Raw genomic sequence first — 25794 nt, forward strand, 5'->3', positions numbered from 1 at the left:
TATTGAATACAATTAGATTTAAACTTACTATACCGGTGTGTCCTTCATCTGCTCGAAATGTAAGACAAAGTATGTTGAGGAAAGTATTGTTTACCTGACTTCTCAGAGTCAATACTTTCCAATGGATATTTTGTCCCAAAAAAATCGAGCAGTTGAAGCAAGAGTTTAAATGTAATTTCATTATACATTCTGGCTTGTAAAAGTACATTGTTTACATTTACACGATTTTGGAAGCATTCGTTTCAGGCTTTATATACACCTGAATGACCTGTGTACTCCAGCCTGATTCATCAGACTATATTACAGTGTGGTCATAGAAGTCCTTGATCTCATGCATAAATTACACCAGCCCATTGTGCAACAGAAGGAAGCAGCTTGTTAGCTAGCTGAACTGTGGTGGCTAGAATTCGCACTGTAACGTTAGTGGAGAACAGAGCCAAGGAAAGTGCAGCCCTTCAATACAGCAGGCAAGCAGACCAGGCTGCCCTCAGTTATCAGGCCAGTTAGCGTCATTATTGAGAGGGTAGGGCAGGGTTATCCATCAAAGCAGAACGCTTGGGTGACGGACAACGCTACACTGTTTTGAAATTAATTGAATTAAAGCTGTACTTTATTGAAATAGCACTGATGGTGCCGAGCGCTGCGAAGGGTAGCTAGTTAACGTTAGCTGGTTAAGTAACGTTAGCCTAAACAAGTTTCCTAGGTAGACGAGCCTGGACAACCTTTCGACATTTAACGTTAGTTAGCTACAGTAGCAACTTGTCATAAAAGCTAACGTTAGATAGCTGGCTACGTTATTTTGTCAGTACAATTTATCTTAATGAAACCGAGTCCCAATCATCCAGAAAACGGGTTTGCGCATTACTGCCGCGGAGCTCAGACTGCAGCCACGCAGACCAACCCCGGCCAGTTGAAGTTGCAAGGTAAGTCCGCACCAGCAGCCACTTCACTCCATTGTCACTTAAAGCTAACGTTAGCTAGCATGTAGCTAAACAGCGAGCAGGCTAAACCATCATCTAACTAGTTAGCTATAAAACCTATAGCTAGTGGTAGCTCTGTACTACCACATCATTGACTTTTGCCAACTAACGAGCTACATTTTGGTACATGATATTTGTTACATCAGAGTTGTTTACTAACTAGCAGGGCAGAGTTAGCTTGTTAGCCACAAATGGCCCAAGCCATTATTCGCATGTTAGTCAATCGTCTCGTCATAGATTTAGGAAAGTAACGTTAACGTAAGTAAGCTACGTAGTTACGATTTTGGTTTGGAATTGAACTACTGTCTCGTAAAATATCCAAATTCGTCTCAAGTGTTAGCTAACGTTTGCTGGCTAGCAACCATTTCGTAAACAGTCACACTGACAGTTGCCATTATTTATACCGCATTCAAAATGTCTTCAATTGATATTTTTTCCAATCATTGTGGTTTAAATATAACGTAACTGTACCACTACAATATGAATACAATAACGACAGTAGTATTTGTTTACGAATGGGGGGCGACATTGGTCAGCTTTGCTAACGTTAGCGAATTTGTGTTGTCTTCATCGTACGTTCAAATGAGAAGTAGCTATAGTGATGTGCAGTTCGCGCACGATTCGTTTTTTGTTGTTGTCATGATTCGAGTGACTTGGTTAATTTTTGTGGTTCGTTTGACCTGCTGGAGACGTATTCCCGAACATCAACTGTCTATTTGCATGTTTAGACCGGATCAGTGATCGCATGGTGCAACATTGAATGCAATTAATTTATTGAATGGTATGATGGACACCGCTTTGTAGAACCAAAACATACACATAGCCTCTGGTCAACGAACTCGAGAACGAATCGTTTGGGTGCTGCAGTTCGCGAACGATAGGCTATTGTGCGAATCACTCACGGCAGTCAAGCGATGCATTCCGCCAAGTGTCGTTCACAATCTTGTCCGGTTGCGGCCACCACAAATGCACCTCGTTTCAACTGTATCAAAAAAATATCTAATTTGTTTGCCTAGCAAACAACAAATGTAGATTGTTTAAAGCACACTTACAAGTCTGTCACAGATGACAGCTCCAATAAGCCCCTTATGGTGAAGGACATGTGAACGAGAGGCTTGTAGAATTGACTCTTGAGTTTTCAGTGGCATCAGTTCATCTAAACCTAGGGTGTAGAAATACACCCACCAGTTGAAGCTCATTTACTGTACTTCCACACACATTTTTAACTCTAAAATGCTATTTGGAGAACTGCAAAAAAATAAAATGTTCCTCCCAATACAGTATCACCACTATATCAGGTTTAAAGGTCTGTGGAATGGTGTGTACAATGTACTACTCAACCTCATCATACATAGGCTACATTGACTAATTTAGCCTACTTGTGTAAACAGTACATGAAATAGATGTATATTACACACTATCAAATACCGACATCAATATGAAAGTAACCTGAGCATAAAACAGCTGACTGCGAATTCAAACTATGCCAGATAAACTCTACACATGCATTGAAATTTAAGGCAAACGTCAAAGGAATTACTTAGGCTTACAATCGACCAAGGACGCATAAAGACAAACAAACTCGACCAAGGAATTAAGAAAAATCTACACATTAAGGCCGCACCTGTGATTCAGCACCACTAAATGGAAAGTGCCTTGATACAGGTAGGCGTAGTGGAGCACTGTGAGGTGTGACTGAATAGACAGTGTCTCTGTCTCGTAGCCAGCTAGAATTAGGTTATGCAGTTTGTGGACAGTTAGACATTTTCTGGGCACAGTTGAATAGCCCACAATGCTTATTTGAACATCATAACTGACACTCAGATTTTTAAGAATTGTAAATTGTCACTCATATGACAAAGGTTGCAGACTCCCTGCTATAGGCTATATATTTAATTAAATACAATTTTATTGGTCACCTACACCATATTTAGCGGATGTAGCGAATTGATTGTGTTCCTAGCTCTAAAAGTGAAATAGTATCTAACAATACACGCATCTCAAAGTAAAATAATTTAAGAAATATATAATTATTAGGATGACCAATGTCGGAGTGGCATTGACTAGAATACAGTATTTTACTCATTTCATATGTATGCAGTATGTTAACATTATTAAAGTGTCCAGTGATTCCATGTCTATGTACATAGGGCTGCAGCCTCTAAGGTGCAGGGTTGAGTAACCGGGTGGTATCCGGCTAGTGATAGTGACTAATTTTAGGGCAGGGTACTGGGTTGAGGCCGACTAGTGGCTATTTAACAGTCTTATGTCCTTGCGATAGAAGCTCTGTTTCAGTCTCTCTGTCCCAGCTTTGATGCATCTGTACTGACCGTGACTTCTGGATGATAGCGGGGTGAACAGGCTGTGACTCGGGTGGTTGATGACTTTGATGATCTTTTTGGCCTTGCAGTGAAAGTGGGTGCTGTAAGTGTCTTGGAGGGTGGACAGTGTGCCCCTGTAATGCGTTGGGGAGACCCCCCTCTGGAGAGCCCTGCGGTTGTGGGCGGTGCAGTTGCCATACCAGGCGGTGATGCTCTCAATGGTGCATCTGTAAAAGTTTGTGAGTGTCTTAGGGGCCAAGCTGAATTTCTTTAGCCACCTGAGGTTGACGAGGTGCTATTGCGCTGCCTACACCACACTGTCTGTGTGGGTGGACCATTTCAGATTGCCAGTGCCAAGGAACTTGAAGCTTTTCAGCTTCTCAACTGCGGACCCATTGATGTGGATGGGGGCATGCTCCCTCTGCTGTCTCCTAAAGTCCATGATCAGCTTCTTCATTTTGTTGACGGTGAGGCACCACTCTGCCAGGGCCTTCACCTCCTCCCTGTAGGCTGTCTCGTAATTGTTGGTAATAAGGCCTACTATTGTTGTGTCGTCTGCAAACTTGATGATCGAGTTGGAGTTGTGCGTGGCCACCCAGTCATGGGCGAACAGGGAGTACAGGAGGGGACTGAGCATACACACATATGGGGCCCCTGGTGTTGAGGATCAGTGCAGTAGAGGTGTTGTTGGGGGTGGCCTGTCAGGAAGTCCAGGACCCAGTTGCACAGGTTAGGGGCCAAGGGCCTGGGCTAGGAGGGTACTATGGTGTTGAAGGCTGAGCTGTAGTCAATGAACAGCGATCTTACATAGGTATTCCTCTTGTCCAGATGCAGTGATTGCATTGTCTGTGGATCTATTGGGGTGGTATGCAAATTGAAGTGGGTCTAGGGCATCAGGTAAGGTGGTGGTGATGAGAGGCTGATTTAAGGGTCATAAAGTACTTCATAATGACAGGAGTGAATACTGCAGGGCGATAGTCATTTAGTCAGTTACCTTTGCTTTCTTGGGTATAGGAACAATGGTGGACATGTTGGAGCAAGTGAGGACAGCAGACTTACCCACGTCGGCCACGGAGAACGAGCACCCCCCACAGTCCTCGGGAGCGGGCTACATCAGTGGCACTGTGTTATCTTTAAGGAGGGTGAAGAAGGTGTTTAGCTTGTCCGGGAGCAAAGCGTTGGTTTCTGCTGGTTTTCCCTTTCTAATCTGTAATTGTCTGGAGTCCCACCTTGCTGTGGTTAAATGCACTGGTTCACACTTTCAGTTTTGCGCGAATGCTGCCATCGATCTGTGGTTTTGGGTTTGGGAAGGTTTTAATAGTCACAATGGTAACAACATTCCCTATACACTTCCTGTTGAACTCAGTCACCGTGTCAGTGTATACCTCAATGTTATTCTCAGAGGCAACCTTGAACACATTCCAGTTCGCGTGATCAAAACAGTCTTGAAGCATGGATTCGGATAGGCCAGACCAGGGTTGAATAGACCTTAGCACGGGTACTCCCTGTTTGAGTTTCTGCCTATAGGAAGGGAGGAGCAGAATGGAAACAAAGGATCCAATTCGGGAAAGTGTAATTTTTTTTAAATTTTACCTTTATTTAACTAGGCAAGTCAGTTAAGAACAAATTCTTATTTTCAATGACGGCCTATGAACAGTAGGTTAGCTGCCTTGTTCATGGGCAGAACTACAGATTTTTACCTTGTCAGCTCGGGGATTCAATCTTGCAACCTTTCGGTTACTAGTCCAACGCTCTAACCACTAGGCTACCTGCTACCTATTCATGGATGCCAAGGGAAGCCAGACTTCCTGGAAAAAACACCAAATACTTTATTCTTTAGCCTCTGTGTTTCATAAATTTTCTCTAATTCGCAAGAGGCTGAATGTATTTCACCGGAGAAAGCATCCGAGCGAACGGAACAGTGCCCCTCTGTCTCACTATGTGTAGCGTATCTGTCTGATGCTGTCCAGTCAGAAAGAGTATGACATTGTTGCAGCCCGTAGCATTGAATGCAAGGGAAGCCAGCAACGGTGTCGCCTCCCTGGCTTCAGACCAATCATAGAACAAGCCAAATGACATTATTTCCAGACAAAAAATGTGAATTGTTGTTGTCCTCCGGTGGCTGGCTGGCTAGCTAGCTAAAATCGTCCCTTTCCTAAATTAGACATGGATTGGGATTTGGACTTGTGGTTTGACTTAATTCTCCGTACTATCCACTGATTATAATGCCAATTTTGATCCAACCATACATTTCATACATTTTGCCCCTGGCCTGAGAGCATGGAAGTTCAACATGTAGCTAGAGGTAGTATACTAATGTTAACTAGCTGCCGTGGCGTATCGTTGCCCATGAAAGGAAGTTAGGCTAGCCAGCAAGTATTTCAGCCAGGTAGCCTAGGACAACAAAAACTAAAAGCATGTACTGTATGACAGAGTCATAGACCGTTTAGCCAACATGAAAGAGGAGGATGGCATTGGCGTTTCTCTACATAGGGTGAGTCAACATGTTTTTTCCACTTGCGCGCACACGCATTCACATCAGTACCATGGACAGCCACATCATATTTAGCTGACATTGATTGGACAAAATGTTGGTATCTTTTAGTTACCACTGTATTAGACTAAGCATAGGTGATTCGATGATATTGAAATGGTGCTGGAATAGTGGCGGCAGCTCCTGTTTTCTTTGCGACCATTTATTTTTACCTTTAACTAGGCAAGTCAGTTAAGAACAAATTCTTATTTTCAATGACTGCCTAGAAACAGTGGGTTAACTTCCTGTTCAGGGGCAGAACGACAGATTTGTACCTTTTCAGTTTGGGGATTTGAACTTGCAACCTTTCGGGTACTAGTCCAACGCTCCAACCACTAGGCTACCCTGCCGCCCCATGCTGAAGATCATGTCACTGTTAGTTAATGCAATTATGTTTTGTGGACTTCACAGGACAGATGTTGTTCTCCGGTGTTGTAATGAAACAAATGTGTGGTTGAATTTATTCTGCCACTGTGTCTTCTTATTGTCTCAGCCTTAGGTCGCAAGGCATATGAACTAACAGATTATAGAGAAAACAACAATTATCAGAACACACGGGTTACAATTAGAGGTCGACCGATTATGATTTTTCAATGCTGATACCGATTAATCGGACAATTTTTAATTTATTTTCCCCCATATGTTTGTAGTAATGACAATTACAAAAATGCTGAATGAACAATGAACGCTTTTATTTTAACTTAATAAAATCTTATTAGTCTCAAATAAATAATGAAACATGTTCAATTTGGTTTAAATAATGAAAAAGCACAGTGTTGGAGAAGAAAGTAAAAGTGCAGTATGTGCTGTGTACAAAAGCTAACGTTTTAAGTTCCATTAGAACATTAGAGCATACAGTGCCTTGCGAAAGTATTCGGCCCCCTTGAACTTTGCGACCTTTTGCCACATTTCAGGCTTCAAACATAAAGATATAAAACTGTATTTTTTTGTGAAGAATCAACAACAAGTGGGACACAATCATGAAGTGGAACGACATTTATTGGATATTTCAAACTTTTTTAACAAATCAAAAACTGAAAAATTGGGCGTGCAAAATTATTCAGCCCCCTTAAGTTAATACTTTGCTGCGATTACAGCTGTAAGTCGCTTGGGGTATGTCTCTATCAGTTTTGCACATCGAGAGACTGACATTTTTTCCCATTCCTCCTTGCAAAACAGCTCGAGCTCAGTGAGGTTGGATGGAGAGCATTTGAACAGCAGTTTTCAGTTCTTTCCACAGATTCTCAATTGGATTCAGGTTTGGACTTTGACTTGGCCATTCTAACACCTGGATATGTTTATTTTTGAACCATTCCATTGTAGATTTTGCTTTATGTTTTGGATCATTGTCTTGTTGGAAGACAAATCTCCGTCCCAGTCTCAGATCTTTTGCAGACTCCATCAGGTTTTCTTCCAGAATGGTCCTGTATTTGGCTCCATCCATCTTTCCATCAATTTTAACCATCTTCCCTGTCCCTGCTGAAGAAAAGCAGGCCCAAACCATATTGCTGCCACCACCATGTTTGACAGTGGGTATGGTGTGTTCAGGGTGATGAGCTGTGTTGCTTTTACGCCAAACATAACGTTTTGCATTGTTGCCAAAAAGTTCAATTTTGGTTTCATCTGACCAGAGCACCTTCTTCCACATGTTTGGTGTGTCTCCCAGGTGGCTTGTGGCAAACTTTAAACAACACCTTTTATGGATATCTTTAAGAAATGGCTTTCTTCTTGCCACTCTTTCATAAAGGCCAGATTTGTGCAATATACGACTGATTGTTGTCCTATGGACAGAGTCTCCCACCTCAGCTGTAGATGTCTGCAGTTCATCCAGAGTGATCATGGGCCTCTTGGATGCATCTCTGATCAGTCTTCTCCTTGTATGAGCTGAAAGTTTAGAGGGACGGCCAGGTCTTGGTAGATTTGCAGTGGTCTGATACTCATTCCATTTCAATATTATCGCTTGCACAGTGCTCCTTGGGATGTTTAAAGCTTGGGAAATCTTTTTGTATCCAAATCCGGCTTTAAACTTCTTCACAACAGTATCTCGGACCTGCGTGGTGTGTTCCTTGTTCTTCATGATGCTCTCTGCGCTTTTAACGGACCTCTGAGACTATCACAGTGCAGGTACATTTATACGGAGACTTGATTACACACAGGTGGATTGTATTTATCATCATTAGTCATTTAGGTCAACATTGGATCATTCAGAGATCCTCACTGAACTTCTGGAGAGAGTTTGCTGCACTGAAAGTAAAGGGGCTGAATAATTTTGCACGCTCAATTTTTCAGTTTTTGATTTGTTAAAAAAGTTTGAAATATCCAATAAATGTCGTTCCACTTCATGATTGTGTCCCACTTGTTGTTGATTCTTCACAAAAAATACAGTTTTATATGTTTATGTTTGAAGCCTGAAATGTGGCAAAAGGTCGCAAAGTTCAAGGGGGCCGAATACTTTTGCAAGGCACTGTATGAAAGCTGTTGGTTCAATTTTCCCAGTTAAGAAGTTTTAGGTTGTAGTTATTATAGGAATTATAACACGTCGACTATTTCTGTCTATACCATTTGTATTTCATATACCTTTGACTTATAGGCACTTTAGTATTGCCAGCCTCATCTCGGGAGTTGATAGGCTTGAAGTCATAAACAATGCTGTGCATCAAACATTGCTAAAAGCTACTCGCAAATGCAGTAAAGTGCTGTTTGAATGAATGATTATGAGCCTGCTTGCTGCCTACCACCGTTCAGTCAGACTGCTCTATGAAATATAAAATCATGACTTAATTATGATAAACACACAGAAATACGAGCCATTGGTCATTATATGGTAAAATACGGAAACTATCATTTAGGAAACAAAATGTTTTTTCTTTCAGTGAAATACGGAACTATTACGTATTTTGTCGAACGGGTGCTGTTACATTGCACAACCTTGAATGTTATGTCATAATTAACAAATTAATTACGGTCTTTGTTATGAAGAAACACAGTTTGCATCGAGCAAGGCAACCCAAACTGTTGCATATACCCTGACCCTGCTTGCACTGAACGCAAGAGAACTGACACAATTCCCCTAGTTAATATTGCCTGCTAACATGCATTTCTTTTAACTAAATATGCAGGTTTAAAAAAATATACTTCTGTGTATTGATTTTAAGAAAGGCATTGATGTTTATGATTAGGTACATTTGTGGAACGAATGTGCTTTTTTTCTGCAAATTACGCTTTTGTTAAATCACCCGTTTGGTGAAGTTTAATTTGTCTGTGATTCGATGATAAATTAACAGGCACCGCATTGATTATATGCAACGCAGGACAAGCTAGTTAACGTAGCAATATCATCAACCATGTGTAGTTAACTAGTGATTGTGAAGATTGATTGTTTTTTTTATAAGATTAGTTTAATTCTAGCTAGCAACTTACCTTGGCTCATTGCAGCCACAAGGTCCTTTTGACGCTGCACTCGCGTAACAGGTGGTCAGCCTGCCACACAGCTTCCTCATGGATTGCAATGTAATTGGTGTCCAAAACGGCTGATTACCTATTATGAAAACTTGAAATCGAACCTAATTAATCGGCCTCGCCGATTAATTAGTCGACCTCTAGCTGTAATATGGCAAATCATTCTGGATTGGCTTCCCTGGTGATTTTTATCCATGTACCACTGCTGTGTTCAGTACAAAAACGCTTTGGCATGTTGCAGATAGAAATGCCAGGAATATAACTGACACGATTCCTTAGAATCAGGGACATGTTTATTATACATAATACATTTCTGTCTGAACGTTGGCAAACGTTGTCTCTCCTCCTGCTGGACTTGGCCCTGGTAATCGCTTGTCCCTACCTATGTGAAGCTAGCCACAATAATGATTATCCACTATCCTCAATGGTTTTACTCAAGTACACATGTCTTTCAAATTTGATGTGTGCTTGTTTTTAAAATGGTCAATTTTATAAACTAAACTACTATGTGTATTGAACATTGCGAGCTAGTGTGGCTAATTTCAGTGGTTTCAGAGTCCTGCAGTAAGAGCAGATACGCTAATATTTGAGAACTCTACATGGCTGTGTTCTGTGGATGTCACTGAGCAGTCCAATACCCAATTTCATCCGTGCACAATAGAGGTCGACCGATTATGATTTTTCAACACCGATACCGATTTATTGGAGGACCAAAAAAAAGCCAATACCGATTTAATTGGCCGAATTTTTTTTTTATTTGTAATAATGACAATTACAACAATACTGAATGAACAATTATTTTAATATAATACATCAATAAAATCAATTTAGCCTCAAATAATGAAACATGTTCAATTTGGTTTAAATAATGCAAAAACAAAGTGTTGGAGAAGAAAGTAAAAGTGCAATATGTGCCATGTAAAAAAGCTAACATTTATGTTCCTTGCTCTGAACATGAGAACATATGGAAGCTGGTGGCTCCTTTTAACACGAGTCTTCAATATTCCCAGGTAAGACGTTTTAGGTTGTAGTACTATTTCTCTCTATACCATTTGTATTTCATTAACATTTGACTATTGGAAGTTCTTATAGGCACTTATGCCAGTGTAACAGTATTGCTTCCGTCCCTCTCCTCGCTCCTCCCTGGGCTCAAACCAGGAACACAATGACAACAGCCACCCTCGAAGCAGCGTTACCCATCGCTCCACAAAAGCCGCGGCCCTTGCTGAGCAAGGGGAACAACCACTCCAAGTCTCAGTGAGTGATGTTAGAAACGCTATTAGTGCGCACCCCGCTAACTAGCTAGCCATTTCACATCGGTTACACGAGCCTAATCTGGGGAGTTGATAGGCTTGAAGTCATAAACAGCTGCATAAACGCACGAAAGTGCTGTTTGAATGAATGCTTACGAGCCTGCTGGTGCCTACCATCGCTCAGTCAGACTGCTCTATCAAATCATAGACTTAGTTATAACATGATAACACACAGAAATACGAGCGTTGGGTTATTAATATGGTTGAATCCGGAAACTATCATCTCGAAAACAAAACGTTTATTCTTTCAATGAAATACGGAACTGTTCTGTATTTTATCTAACGGGTGGCATCCATAACTCTAAATATTCCTGTTATGTTGCACAACCTTCAATGTTATGTCATAATTACGTAAAATGTGGACCATGATAATTCCTTAGTAATGTGGACCGAGGAACTTGAAGCTCTCGACCCACTCCACTACAGCCCCGTCGATGTAGATAGGGGTGTGCTCGGCCCTCTGTTTCCTGTAGTTCACAATCCGCTCCTTTTGTCTTGCTGAGGGAGAGGTTGTTTTCTTGGCACCACATTGCCAGGTCACTGACCTCCTCCCTATCGGGTGTCTCATTGTCGGTGATCAGGCCAAACACGTGTCATCAGCCAACTTAATGATGTTGGAGACGTGTGCAGCCATGCAGTCGTGGGTGAACAGGGAGTACTAAGCACGCACCCCTGAGGGGCCCACGTGTTGAGGGTCTGCTTGGTGGATGTGTTGTTGCCTACCCTCGCCACCTGGGGGTGGCCCGTCAGGAAGTCCAGGATCCAGTTGCAGAGGGAGGTGTTCAGTCCCAGGGTTCTGAGCTTAGTGATGAGTTTGGAGGGCAATATGGTGCTGAGCTATGGCCAATGAACAGGGATCTTGTGTAGACGTTTCTCTTGTCCAGGTGGAAAAATGCAGTGTGGAGTGCAATAGAGATTGTGCCAACTGTGAAGTGTGAAATGTCAGTGAAGACACTTGGCAGCTGGTCAGCGCATGCTCTGAGTACGCATCTGGTTAATCCGTCTGGCCCCATGGCCTTGTGAATGTTAACCTGTTTGATGGTCTTACTCACATCAGCTACAGAATGCAAGTTCACACAGTCACCCGGAACAGCTGTTGCTCTCAAGCCCTGACACATCTGACGAGCGTCAGAGCCAGCGTAGTAAGATTCAATCTTAATCCTGTATTGACTTTTGACTGTTTGATGGCTCGTCAGATGTCGTAGCGGATTTCAATGAGCGTGGCTCCCGCTACCTTGAAAGCTGCAGCTCTAGCCTTTAGCTCAGTGTGGATGGAGCCTGTAATTTATGGCTTCTGGTTGGGATTGTTCTCGATGCACTTATTAATGAAGCCGGTGACTGATGTGGTGAACTTGTCAATATTATCGGATGAATCCCAGAACATATTCCAGTATGTTCTAGTAAAACAGTCCTTTAGCTCAGCATCATCATCAGACCACTTCCGTATTGAGCGGGTCACTGGTACTGCCTGTTTGAGTTTTTGCTTGTAAGGGAGTGAACTTTATTCATAATAAGGGTTACATGGAGAAAATCTGACCTCTGAAATGAAAATCGATGGCGCCCCTTCAGGAAAATATATACACTACATAAACAAATGTATGTGAACACCTGCTTGTCGAACACCCCCACCCTCCCCCTTTGCAGCTCTAACAGCCTCCACTCTTTTGGTAAGGCTTTTCACTAGATGTTGGAACATTGCTGCGTGAACTTGCTTCCATTCAGCCACAAGCATTAGTGAGGTCGGGCTCCGATGTTGGACAATTAGGCCTGGGTTATAGTCTGCGTCCCAATTCATCCCAAAGGTGTTCAATGGGGTTGAGGTCAGGGCTCTGTGCAGGCCAGTCAAGTTCTTCCACACCGATCTCGATAAACCATTTCTGTACAGACCTCAATTTGTGCACAGGGGGCATTGTCATGATGAAACAGGAAAGGGCCTTCCCCAAACTGTTGCCACAATGTTGGAAGCACAGAATTGTCTAGAATGTCATTGTATATTGTAGCGTTAAGATTTCCCTCACTAGAACTAAGGGGCCTCGCCCGAACCATGAAAAACCGCCCTGGACCATTATTCATCCTCCACCAAATTTGACAGTTGGCACTATGCATTGGGGCAGGTAGCGTTCTCCTGGTATCTGCTAAACCCAGATTAGTCCGTCTGACTGCTAGATGGTGAAGAGTGATTCATCACTCCAGCGAACGCGTTTCCACTGATCCACTGTTTCCACTGATTAGGCTTGTGTGCAGCTGCTCGGCCATGGAAACTCATTTCATGAAGCTCCCAACGAACAGTTATTCTGCCGTCGTTGCTTTGAGGCAGTTTGGAACTCGGTAGTGAGTTGCAACCGAGGACAGATTTTTATGTGCTTACACGCTTCAGCACTCGGCGGTCCTGTTCTGTGAGCTTGTGTGGCCTACCACTTCGTGGCTGAGCTGTTGTTGCTCCTAGACATTTTCACTTTACAATTACAGCACTTACAGTTGACAGGGGCACCTCTAGCAAGGCAGAAAGGTGGCATCCTATGACGGTGCCAGGTTGAAAGCCACTGAGCTCTTCAGTAAGGCCATTCTACTGCAAATGTTTGTCTATGGAGATTGCATGGCGTTGTTCACGATTTTATACACCTGACAGCAACGGCTGTGGCTGAACTAGCCAAATCCATTAATTTGAAGGGGTGTCCACATACTCTTGGTCGTGTAGTGTATACTAGGCGCACTTCATCTCACATGCCCAACTAGAAGAGGACAGGTAGGCTACTGAAGTTGACGCAGCGTATTTTGAGTGTGTGTGATTAATACAATAAAGATCAAATCACTTATTTATGAAGCCCTTCTTACATCAGCTGATATCTCAAAAGTGCTGTACCACAAGCAACGCAGGTGTAGAAGCACAGTGGCTAAGAAAAACTCCCTAGAAAGGCCAGAACCTAGGAAGAAACACAGGGGTCCTGTGTCCTGTGTGGCTCAGTCGGTAGAGCATGGCGCTTGCAACGCCAAGCGTCGTGGGTTCGATTCCCGCTGGGGCCACCCATATGTAAAAGTAGTGGCCCCAGCCGACTTGTAAGTCGCTTTGGACAAAGGCGTCTGCTAAATGGGATATATAAGAAACCTAGAGAGGAACCAGGCTACGATGGGTGGCCAGTCCTCTTCTGGCTGTGCCGGGTGGAGATTATAACAGAACATGGCCAAGATGTTCAAATGTTCATAGATGACCATCAGGGTCAAGTAATAATAATAATAATCACAGTGGTTGTAGAGGGTGCAACAGGTCAGCACCTCAGGAGTAAATGTCAGTTGGCTTTTCATAGCCGATCATTCAGAGTATCTCTACCACTCCTGTTGTCTCTAGAGAGTTGAAAACAGCAGGTCTGGGACAGGTAGCATGTCCAGTGAACAGGTCAGGGTTCCATAGCTGGAGGCAGAACAGTTGAAACTGGAGCAGTAGCACGGCCAGGTGGACTGGGGACAGCAAGGAGTCATCAGGCCAGGTAGTCCTGAGGCATGGTCCTAGGGCTCAGGTCCTCCAAGAGAAAGAAAGAGAGAGAGAGAGCATACTTAAATTCACACAGGGCACCGGGGAATTACTCCAGATATAACAGACTGACTCTAGGCCCCCGACACATCAGCATAAATACTGGAGGCTGAGACAGAAGGGTTCGGGAGACACTGTGGACCCATCCGACGATACCCCCGGACAGGGCCAAACAGGCAGGATATAACCCCACCCACTTTGCCAAAGCACAGCCCCCACACCACTAGAGGGATATCTTCAACCAACAATTTACCATCCTGAGACAAGGCCCAGTATAGCCCACAAAGCTCTCCTCCACGGCACAACCCAAGGGGGGGCGCCAACCCAGACAGGAAGATCACGTCAGTGACTCATCCCACTCAAGTGATGCACCCCTCCTAGGGACGGCATGGAAGAGCACCAGTAAGCCAGTATCTCAGCCCCTGTAATAGGGTTAGAGGCAAAGAATCCCAGTGGAGAGAGGGGAAGCGGCCAGGCAGAGACGGCAAGGGCGATTCGTTGCTCCAGTGCCTTTCCGTTCACCTTCACACTCCTGGGCCAGACTACACTCAATCATAGGACCAACTGAAGAGATGAGTCTTCAATAAAGACTTAAATGTTGAGACCGAGTCTGCGTCTCTCACATGGGTAGACCGAGATGTGCTTTTAATACAATAGGTAGGCTAACGCATACAAATTAGAAAGAAAACGTTTCCAAATAATCTGCAGGACTACAAAAATATTTTCATCCCAGTCTGACCGCCCGCAAAATGAAAAATGTAGACCGTGCCACAATTATCTGTCGGGACCTGTGGGAATGCAGCCCCCCAGATCGAGACACTTTTTGTCCTTTGTTCTTCACTCTCTGTCGACGTCCCCCTTCATCTCTATCATATAAGTCAATAAGATTAATCAGTTTTGCACAGCTTTCCAAGGTCTTTTGAATCACTTTTGTTTGTGTACAGTCATGGCCAAAAGTTTTGAGAATGACACATTAATTTTCACAAAGTTTTTTGCTTCAGTGTCTTTAGATATTTTTGTCAATGTTACTATGGAATACCGAAGTATAATTACAAGCATTTCATAAGTGTCAAAGGCTTTTATTGACAATTACATGAAGTTGATGCAAAGTGTCAATATTTGCAGTGTTGACCCTTCTTTTTCAAGACCTCTGCAATCCGCCCTGGCAGGCTGTCAATTAAATTCTGGGCCACACCCTGACTGAATGTACACCCATTCTTGCATAATCAATGCTTGGAGTTTGTCAGAATTTGTGGGTTTTTGTTTGTCTACCCGCCTCTTGAGGATTGACCACAAGTTCTCAATGGGATTAAGGTCTGGGGAGTTTCTTGGCCATGGACCCAAAATATCAATGTTTTGTTCCCCGAGCCACTTCGTTATCACTTTTGCCTTATGGCAAGGTGCTCCATCATGCTGGAAAAGGCATTGTTCGTCACCAAACTGTTCCTGGATGGTTGGGAGGAGTTGCTCTCGGAGGATGTGTTGGTACCATTCTTTATTCATGGCTGTGTTCTTAGGCAAAATTGTGAGTGAGCCCACTCCCTTGGCTAAGAAGCAACCCCACAGATGAATGGTCTCAGGATGATTTACTGTTGGCATGACACAGGACTGATGGTAGTGCTCACCTTGTCTTCTCCGGACAAGCTTTTTTCCGGATGCAAACAATCGGAAAGGGGATTCATCAGAGAAAATGACTTTACCCCCATCCTCAGTAGTCCAATCCCTTTACCTTTTGCAGAATATCAGTCTGTCCATGGGGGTTTTCCAGGAGAGAAACGTCTTCTTTGCTGCCCTTCTTGACACCAGGCCACCCTCCAAAAGTCTTCGCCTCACTGTGCGTGCAGATGCACTCACACCTGCCTGCTGCCATTCCTAAGCAAGCTCTGTACTGGTGGTGCCCCTATCCCACAGCTAAATCAACTTTAGGAGATTATCCTGGCGCTTGCTGAACTTTCTTGGGTGCTCTAAAGCCTTCTTCACAACAATTCAACCGCTCTCCTTGAAGCTCTTGATGATCTGATAATTGGTTGATTTAGGTGCAATCTCACTAGCATTAGTATCCTTGCCTGTGAAGCCCTTTTTTGTGAAAAGCAATGATGACGGCACGTGTTTCCTTGCAGGTAACCACAGTTGACAGAGGAAGAATAATGATTCCAACCACCACCCTCCTTTTGAAGCTTCCAGTCTGTTATTCTCAGTCATCATGACAGAGTGATCTCCAGCCTTGTCCTCATCAACACTCACACCTGTGTTAACGAGAGAATCACTGACATGTCAGCTGGTCCTTTTGGGACAGGGCTGAAATGCAGTGGAAATGTTTTTTGGGGATTCAGTTCATTTGCATGGTAAAGAGGGACTTTGCAATTAATTGCAATTCACTCTTCATAACATTCTGGAGTATATGCAAATTGCCATCATACAAACTGAGGCAGCAGACTTGGTGAAATTGTATATTTGTGTCATTCTCAACTTTTGGCCACGACTGTACATCCTCCATGTTCAGAAACATTGGCGGTGGTGAGTGACTGAGGGCTTAGCTAAAAATAAAGCTTGTAAGCAGCAGTTGATCTGCGGGTTGGGAATTGGGAAGGTTCTCTGCTGTGTGCCTGTGTGTGCAGTGTGTGTATTAAAATGGGTAGGGGGTTTGAGGTTTCTCCTGGGTTTCCCCTAGGAACTACAAGTGTTTTCCAGCTGATGCCTTGTTGACCAAGAATCATGACCAAGCCAAGGAGTAGCTACATTTTATACTGTTACCATGAACACACTCGCTTTCGTAGGTGTCTGATACACCAATGTTGTTATTTGAACTTTGTATCAAGTCCCAGTCCAAGACCTTCCTGTGGGTGGGAAACATTTGCACTTAAGCGTCTGCAAATACCTCCCTCCCTCAGAGCATGTGTGCAGCTACAGGTTGGATGACATAAATTCCAGTTGGCTTGCAGTGGAGTGGATGGTCCATCAGGACTGATTAACAGACACTGAAGAGAGCCACCTCTATTGATGGGTCCGTACCTCCCAAGTCATAACACACAAAGGCTGTTAACAGTATTAACTCTGAAGTGATGCATGTTCCCATGTCTCACTAGAGAAGTGTCTTTGTATGTATTCTGAATGAGGGACTGCTCGCTTTGTTGCCGAGCCCCACCCCCCTTCCCCACACACACACACACTTTGACAGGGTCCCGTGCAGCCGACTCCCAATGAGTTGCTCCTGTCGGTGCCGATCAGCCGGCCGATCAGTCAGCAGTCAAGCTGTTTTTTTTTTTAAACTTTGAAGCAGGAAGGGGCCAGTGACTGTGTGCAAGGGTAGTCACAGTGCAGCAGGGAAGAGAAAGCGAGCAGGGCCGGCACAGCACAACCGCTCTCTGCCCAAGTTTATACAGAGAGGAATATGTGCACTTTGGAATGGATTAAAAGTGAACACACCTGTGATGACTGGGCATACCAGTTCAAATACACCCAACTGTAACCTAATGACTAGAGTTTTTCTTCATTTATATGAAGGCATTCCCATATGGCTTTATGATTCTGATGACTTCCTCGAGTAATGAGTTGTAACTAATGCTTCTGGGGTGAAGGTTGTTGTTGTTGTTAACTTGCCTGTCTCTAAATAAATTCCCATAAGTACTGCATGTTCTGCTGACATCACTCAACCTTTGACCTGGTATTTGGGGGTGCTGGGGGACATTTTGTCTCTCCAGCTAACTAATTTCCTTGTTAAACATCTCATGTGATGTAGAGACAATTGCATGCTTATCATTGTGACATTATGCCATACACCTATATTTTTACCTCAAACATTTAATTTGTTTAAAAATAATGTTTTAGCCTAAGCTTTATGCATGTGAGTTTGATTTATCGGTATGTACATTTTAGTTTTGTTGTCAAAGTAGTGCGCTGGTTGTTTGCTAGATGCCAGCCTCTCTACCTCTTCTCTACCTGTGAAGGTGGCCTGTAATGACAGTGTCTTCAAGAGCTCACTACCAGGCAGCCAGCCAGATACAGTACTAGTTAGTGAGAACGAGAGGAGGTCGGGTATTTTTATGTATGCTGCACCAGTAATTTTGTTGATTCTGTAGTTTATGTAAAAGCATCTGCACTCCCCTGGTCCCTTAGCTGGGTAGAGTGAGTCAGTCAGCCTTGCAGATGTGCTCAGCATAGTGGATGCGCCCCAAATGGAACCCTATACCCTAAATAATACGCTCCTTTTGACCAGAGCCCTCTAGAGTGCCATTTGGGATTGACCCACAGTCGAAGCCAGAGCCAACATTTTCACATTCACTCACACTCATTTCGCCAGTGGCGAAAACCAATTGCCCCTGTTGATTATGGGAGATTCCAGTGTTATGGACATTACATTTGAACACAAAATCACAACTTTCATGTCTCACAGAATGGACAAACAAAATATAAATACAACTTTTGATGCGTGTCTATAGTAGTGTTTACCCCAAAAAGCAGACATTTTAAAATATTGGCATATTGGAGAAATAAAGCATGCAAGACGCGTTATGGATGCTACATGAAATTGGATATTATTAAAAGTCTCAGTTCGTAAGTCTTGTTAGCCATTTCAAAGGAAAGTCTTTGCTGAATACAAAAACAATAATTTTGAATTATTATTACTTTAGAGAGGAAAAAACTACAGTTATGGATGTTTATTTAAAAAAAAACTAGGCAAGTCAGTTAAGAAATAAAATAAACAGCGACTATAGTCACTTCTCTTGTACTGAGATGCAGTGCCTTAGACCACTGCGCCACTCGAGAGCGCGAGTCTGAAAAAGACTCAAATCTTAAATGGGCAATCAGCAGTTGCTACATCCATTTCTGGACTTATAAATTAATGAAATGTATCCATTGATTCTTAAAGAATATACAGTGCATTCGGAAAGTATTCAGAACCTTTGAATTTTTCCAAATTTTGTTACGTTACTGCCTTATTCTAAAATTTATTTAAAAGAAATCCTCATCAATCTACACACAATACCCCATAATGACGAAGCAAAAACCGGTTTTAAGACATTTTTGCAGCGATTACAGCATTGAGTCTTCTTGGGTATGACACTACATGCTTGGCACACCCAAATTGGGGAGTTTCTCCCATTCTCTGCAGATCCTCTCAAGCTGTGTCAGGTTGGATAAGAAGTGTCAGTGCACAGCTATTTTCAGGTCTCCAGAGATTTTAGATCGGGTTCAAGTCCGGGCTCTGGCTGGGCCACTCAAGTGCATTTAGACTCCTGCGTTGTCTTGGCTGTGTGCTTAGGGTCGTTGTCCTGTTGGAAGGTGAACCTTTGCCCCAGTCTGAGGTCCTGAGCACTCTAGAGTCGGTTTTCATCAAGGATCTCTCTGTACTTTGCTCTGTTCATCTTACCCTCGATCTTGACCAGTCTCCAAGTCCCTGCCACTGAAAAATATCCCCACAGCATGATGCTGCCACCACCATGCTTCACCGTAGGGAGTGTGCTAGGGTTCTTACAGACGTGACGCTTGGCATTCAGGCCAAAGAGTTCAATCTTGGTTTCATCAGACTAGAGAATCTTGTTTCACATGGTAAGAGTCCTTTTTAGGTGCCTTTTGGCAAACTCCAAGGGGGCTGTCATGCTTTTTTTATTGAGAAATGGCTTCTGCCTGGCCACTCCACCATATAGGCCTAATTGGTGGAGTGCTGCAGAGATGCTTGTCCTTCTGGAAGGTTCTCCCATCTCCAGAGGAACTCTGGAGCTCTGTCAGAGTGCCCATTGGGTTCTTGGTCACCTCCCTGACTAAGGGTTTCTCTACCGATTTCTCAGTTTGGCCGGGCGGCCAGCTCTAAGAAGAGTCTTGGTGGTTCCAAACTTCTTCCATTTAAAAACGGAGGCCACTGTGTTCTTGGGGACCTTCAATGCTGCAGAAATGTTTTTGTACCCTTCCTCAGTTCTGTGCCTCGACACAATCCTGTCTCGGAGTTCTATGGACAATTCTTTCAACCTCATGGATTGGTTTTTGCTTTTACATGCACTTTCAACTGTGTGTGTCTATGTATAGATATATAGATTAGAGGTCGACCGATTAATCTGAATGGCCGATTTTAATTCGGGCCGATTTCAAGGTTTCATAACAATCGTAAATCGGTATTTTTGCCTATTTTTATTTTTTAAATTTTTATACCTTTTAATTTAACTAGCCAAGTCAGTTAAGAACACATTCTTATTTTCAATGACGACCTAGGAAAGGTGGTTTAACTGCCTTGTTCAGGTGCAGAACGACAGATTTTCACCTTGTCAGCTCGGGGGATCCATTATTGCAACCTTACAGTTAACTAGTCCAACGCAATAACGACCTGCCTCTCTCTCGTTGCACTCCACAAGAAGGCTGCCTGTTACGCGAATGCAGTAAGCCAAGGTAAGTTGCTAGCTAGCATTGAACTTATCTTACAAAAAACAATCGATCATAATCACTAGTGAAATCTACACATGGTTGATGATATTACTAGTAGAGGTCGACCAATTATGATTTTTCAACGTTGATACCGATTATCGGAGGACCAAAAAAAGCCGATACCTATGAATTTTTTATACTTTATTATAATTTTTTTTAAATTTGTAATAATGACAATTACAACAATACTGAATGAACAGTTATTTTAACTTAATAATAATGAAACATGTTCAATTTGGTTTAAATAATGCAAAAACAAAGTGTTGGAGATGAAAGTAAAAGTGCAATATGTGCCATGTAAAAAAAGCTAACGTTTACGTTCCTTGCTCAGAACATGAGAACATATGAAGCTGGTGGTTCCTTTTAGCATGAGTCTTCAATATTCCCAGGTAATAGGTTTTAGGTTGTAGTTATTATAGGACTATTCCTCTCCATACCATTTGTATTTCATATACCTTTGACTATTGGATGTTCTTATAGGCACTTTAGTATTGCCAGTGTAACAGTATAGCTTTCGAACCAGGAACGCATCGACAACAGCCACCCTTGAAGCAGCGTTACCCATGCAGAGCAAGGGGAATAACTACTCCAAGTCTCAGAGCGAGTGACGTTTGAAACGCTATTAGTGCGCACCTCGCTAACTAGCTAGCCATTTCACATCGGTTCCACCAGCCTAATCTCGGGAGTTGATGGGCTTGAAGTCATAAACAGCGCAATGCTTGAACAACAGCAAAGAGCTGCTGGCAAATGCAGGAAAGTGCTGTTTGAATGATTGCTTACGAGCCTGCTGGTGCCTACCATCGCTCAGTCAGACTGCTCTATCAAATCACAGACTTAATTATAACATAATAACACACAGAAATACGAGCCTTAGGTCATTAATATGGGCATATCCGGAAACTATCATCTCGAAAACGAGCCGTTTATTCTTTCAGTGAAATACGGAACCGTTCCGTATTTTATCTAACAGGTGGCATCCATAAGTCTAAATATTCCTGTTATGTTGCACAACCTTCAATGTTATGTCATAATTAGGTAAATATTCTGGCAAATTAGGGTTGCCCAAACTGTTGCATATACCCTGACTCTGCGTGCAATGAACGCAAGAGAAGTGACACAATTTCACCTGGTTAATATTGCCTGCTAACCTGGATTTCTTTTAGCTAAATTTTACCTGCCTTTTAGCAGGTTTAAATACACTGCTCAAAAAATAAAGGGAACACTAAAATAACACATCCTAGATCTGAATGAATGAAATATTCTTATTAAATACTTTTTTTCTTTACATAGTTGAATGTGCTGACAACAAAATCACACATCATCAATGGAAACCAAATTTATCAACCCATGGAGGTCTGGATTTGGAGTCACACTCAAAATTAAAGTGGAAAACCACACTACAGGCTGATCCAACTTTGATGTAATGTCCTTAAAACAAGTCAAAATGAGGCTCAGTAGTGTGTGGCCTCCACGTGCCTGTATGACCTCCCTACAACGCCTGGGCATGCTCCTGATGAGGTGGCGGATGGTCTCCTGAGGGATCTCCTCCCAGACCTGGACTAAAGCATCCGCCAAGTCCTGGACAGTCTGTGGTGCAACGTGGTGTTGGTGGATGGAGCGAGACATGATGTCCCAGATGTGCTCAATTGGATTCAGATCTGGGGAACGGGCGGGCCAGTCCATAGCATCAATGCCTTCCTCTTGCAGGAATTACTGACACACTCCAGCCAAATGAGGTCTAGCATTGTCTTGAATTAGGAGGAACCCAGGGCCAACCACACCAGCATATGGTCTCACAAGGGGTCTGAGGATCTCATCTTGGTACCTAATGGCAGTCAGGCTACTTCTGGCGAGCACATGGAGGGCTGTGCGGCCCCCCAAACACCACACACCATGACTGACCCACCGCCAAACCGGTCATGCTGGAGGATGTTGCAGGCATCAGAACGTTCTCCACGGCGTCTCCAGACTGTCACGTCTGTCACGTGCTCAGTGTGAACTTGCTTTCATCTGTGACGAGCACAGGGTGCCAGTGGCAAATTTAACAATCTTGGTGTTCTCTGGCAAATGTCAAACGTCCTGCACAGTGTTGGGCCGTAAGCACAACCCCTACCTGTGGACGTCGGGCCCTCATACCACCCTCATGGAGTCTGTTTCTGACCGTTTGAGCAGACACATGCACATTTGTGGCCTGCTGGAGGTAATTTTGCAGGGCTCTGGCAGTGTTCCTCCTTGCACAAAGGCGGAGGTAGCATTGGAGCAAGGACAGTCCTTTTTCGCGAATATGCACCGCATCGATTATATGCAACGCAGGACACGCTAGATAAACTAGTAATATCATCAACCATGTGTAGTTAACTAGTGATTATGATTGATTTATTGTTTTTTTTATAAGATAAGTTTAATACTAGCTAGCAACTTACCTTGGTTTACTGCATTCGCGTAACAGGCGGGCTTCTCGTGGAGTGCAAAGAGAGGCAGGTGGTTAGAGTGATGGGCTAGTTAACTGTAAGGTTGCAAGATTGATTCCCCGAGCTGACAAGGTAAAAATCTGTAGTTCTGCCCCTGAACAAGGCAGTTAACCCACCGTTCCTAGGCCATCATTGAACGTAAGAATGTTTTCTTAACTGACTTGCCTAGTTAAATAAAGGTGTAATTTTCTTTTTTTTAAATGGCCAAATACCGATTTCCGATTGTTATGAAAACTCGTCCCTAATTAACCGGCCATTCCGATTAATCGGTCGACCTCTAATACAGACACTCATCACCATGCATACACCCACCCACCCCGTATGCTGCTGCTTACTATTATTATTATTATTATTATTATTATTATTATTATTATTATTAGCATAATACACGAGTTTACAAACATTATGTACACCTGCTCTTTGCATGACAGACAGACAAAGTGAATCCAGGTGAAACAAGTTTTGATCAGTCAAGAAAATAAAAGTGCTGAAAAGATGTAAGCTCACTATTTAAAAAGGTGATGGAAAACAAGCTATAGGATGAGTGTTAGCGCAGGTACAGCCAACTAGCACTAGCTAGGAGTCAAATGTCAATATAATATCGGCGCAAAATAATATTGAGACATAACTTAGATTTTTTTAAAGATACCTTTAATACGCTAGTGTAAGCCTAAGAGCTACTATCTAGCTATGGGTTAGCTAAACATCAACATGCAGCTAACAGCCAACATGTTGTTGTGAGGAGGATGCAGAAATGATTTTGTTTAGCTAGCTAATGTTACCTAGCTGTGTAGCCTATATTATATGAATGACACTGTATGATAACATTATTGTACCTTTATTTTCGTATGGGAGGGGTAAACCTTCGTTATTGATATGCTATTGTTACTTGATCTAAAGCAGGTATTCCCAAACTGGGGTACGCGCAATGCCGTCGGGGGTACGCCAATAAAAATGTGATTCAAAAGCCATGAGAGGGAAACATAGATGGAGTGGTAACCCGCGTGCAAGAAGTTGCTCCCTCCCACTGCCACTTGGGCACACTGCAGCATTCACCGAGAAGCTTTTGCTGCCAAGGGAATGCCTGACAGCTTGAAAGACATTTCGGACACTACTACATTGAAAATGGTTTAACTTTGTTAAAGCAAGGCCCCTGAACTCTCGTGTATTTTCTGCACTATACAATGATGTGGGCAGCGACCATGCAATGCTTTTACAACATGCAGAAGTGCCCTGGTTATCAAGAGGCAAAGTATTGACACGTTTTTTTTAAATTGAGAGACTGTCTTAAAGTTTTCTTTACTGACCATTTTCACTTGTCTGACCACCTACATGATGACGAGTTTCTCACACGACTGGCCTATCTGGATGATGTTTTTTCTTGCCTGAATGATCTGAATCTAGGATTACAGGGACTCAGCAAAAAAAGAAACGTCCTTTCACTGTCAACTTAACACATGTAAATATTTGTATGAACATAAGATTCAACAACTGAGACATAAACTGAACAAATTCCACAGACATGTAACTAACAGAAATGGAATAATGTGTCCCTGAACAAAGGGGGGGGGGTGGTCAAAATCAAAAGTAACAGTAACCGTCAGTATCTGGTGTGGCCACCAGCTGCATCAAGTACTGCAGTGCACCAGATTTGCCAGTTCTTGCTGTGAGATGTTACCCCACTCTTCCACCAAGGCACCTATATGTTCCCAACCCTCGATCCAACAGGTCCCAGACGTGCTCAATGGGATTGAGATCCGGGCTCTTTGCTGGCCATGGCAGAACACATACATTCGTGTCTGTCCCGCAGGTGTGATGATCGGATGTACCGATCCTGTGCAGGTGTTGTTACACGTGGTCTGTCACTGCGAGGACGATCAGCTGTTCGTCTTGTCTCCCTGTAGCGCTGACTTTGGCGTCCCACAGTAACGACATTGCAATTTATTGCCCTGACCACATCTGCAGTCCTCATGCCTGCTTGCAGCATGCCTAAGGCACGTTCACACAGATGAGCAGTGACCCTGGGCATCTTCTTTTGGTTTTCAGAGTCCGTAGAAAGGCCTCTTTAGTGTCCTAAGTTTTCAAAACTGTGACTTTAATTGCCTACCGTCTGTAAGCTGTTAATGTCTTAACCTTTCTAGCAACCCCTCGACAACATTCCGCTGAAAAGGCAGCGAGCGAAATTCAAAAATATTTTTTAGAAATATGTGACTTTCACACATTGTCCAATACAGCAAATGAAAGATAAACATCTTGTTAATCTACCCATCGTGTCCGATTAAAAAAAAAAAAAAAAAAAATGCTTTACAGCTAAAGCACAACATATGATGATGTTAGGTCATAGCCAAGTTGAAAAAAACACAGCCATTTTCCCAGCCAAAGATAGGAGTCACAAAAAGCAGAAATATAGATAAAATGAATCACTATTCTTTGATGATCTTCATCGGATGACACTCATAGGACATCATGTTACACAATACATGTATGTTTTGCCCGATAATGTGCATATTTATATCCAAAAATCTGTTTACATTGGCGCCTTTACGTGCAGTAATGTTTTGATTCCAAAACATCCGGTGATTTTGCAGAAATACTCATAATAAACATTGATACAAGTGTTATTCACATAATGAAAGATAAACTTCTCCTTAAAACTTGTTAACGGTACAGGTTTCCCAAGGGGTACCCCCTCCCTCTCAACTCAAACGGTGGCGCACAGAATGCAAAAATATTCTTAGAAATATTTAACCTCCACACATTAACAATTCTAA

General features: G+C 43.0%; 1 protein-coding gene across 1 annotated transcript in view; it reads left to right on the forward strand.

Annotated features, from left to right (window-relative positions):
- The first annotated feature begins 396 nt into the window (after nt 1–396).
- LOC135546173 (zinc finger MIZ domain-containing protein 2-like) overlaps nt 397–25794 on the forward strand; it is an 81165-nt gene continuing 55767 nt past the window's right edge. Inside the window, 1 exon segment of the mRNA XM_064974378.1 lies at nt 397–923. The gene's annotated coding sequence lies outside the window, so the exon portion shown is untranslated.

This window comes from Oncorhynchus masou, chromosome 1, assembly GCF_036934945.1.
Source record: "Oncorhynchus masou masou isolate Uvic2021 chromosome 1, UVic_Omas_1.1, whole genome shotgun sequence".
Classification (NCBI taxonomy): Eukaryota; Metazoa; Chordata; class Actinopteri; order Salmoniformes; family Salmonidae; genus Oncorhynchus; species Oncorhynchus masou.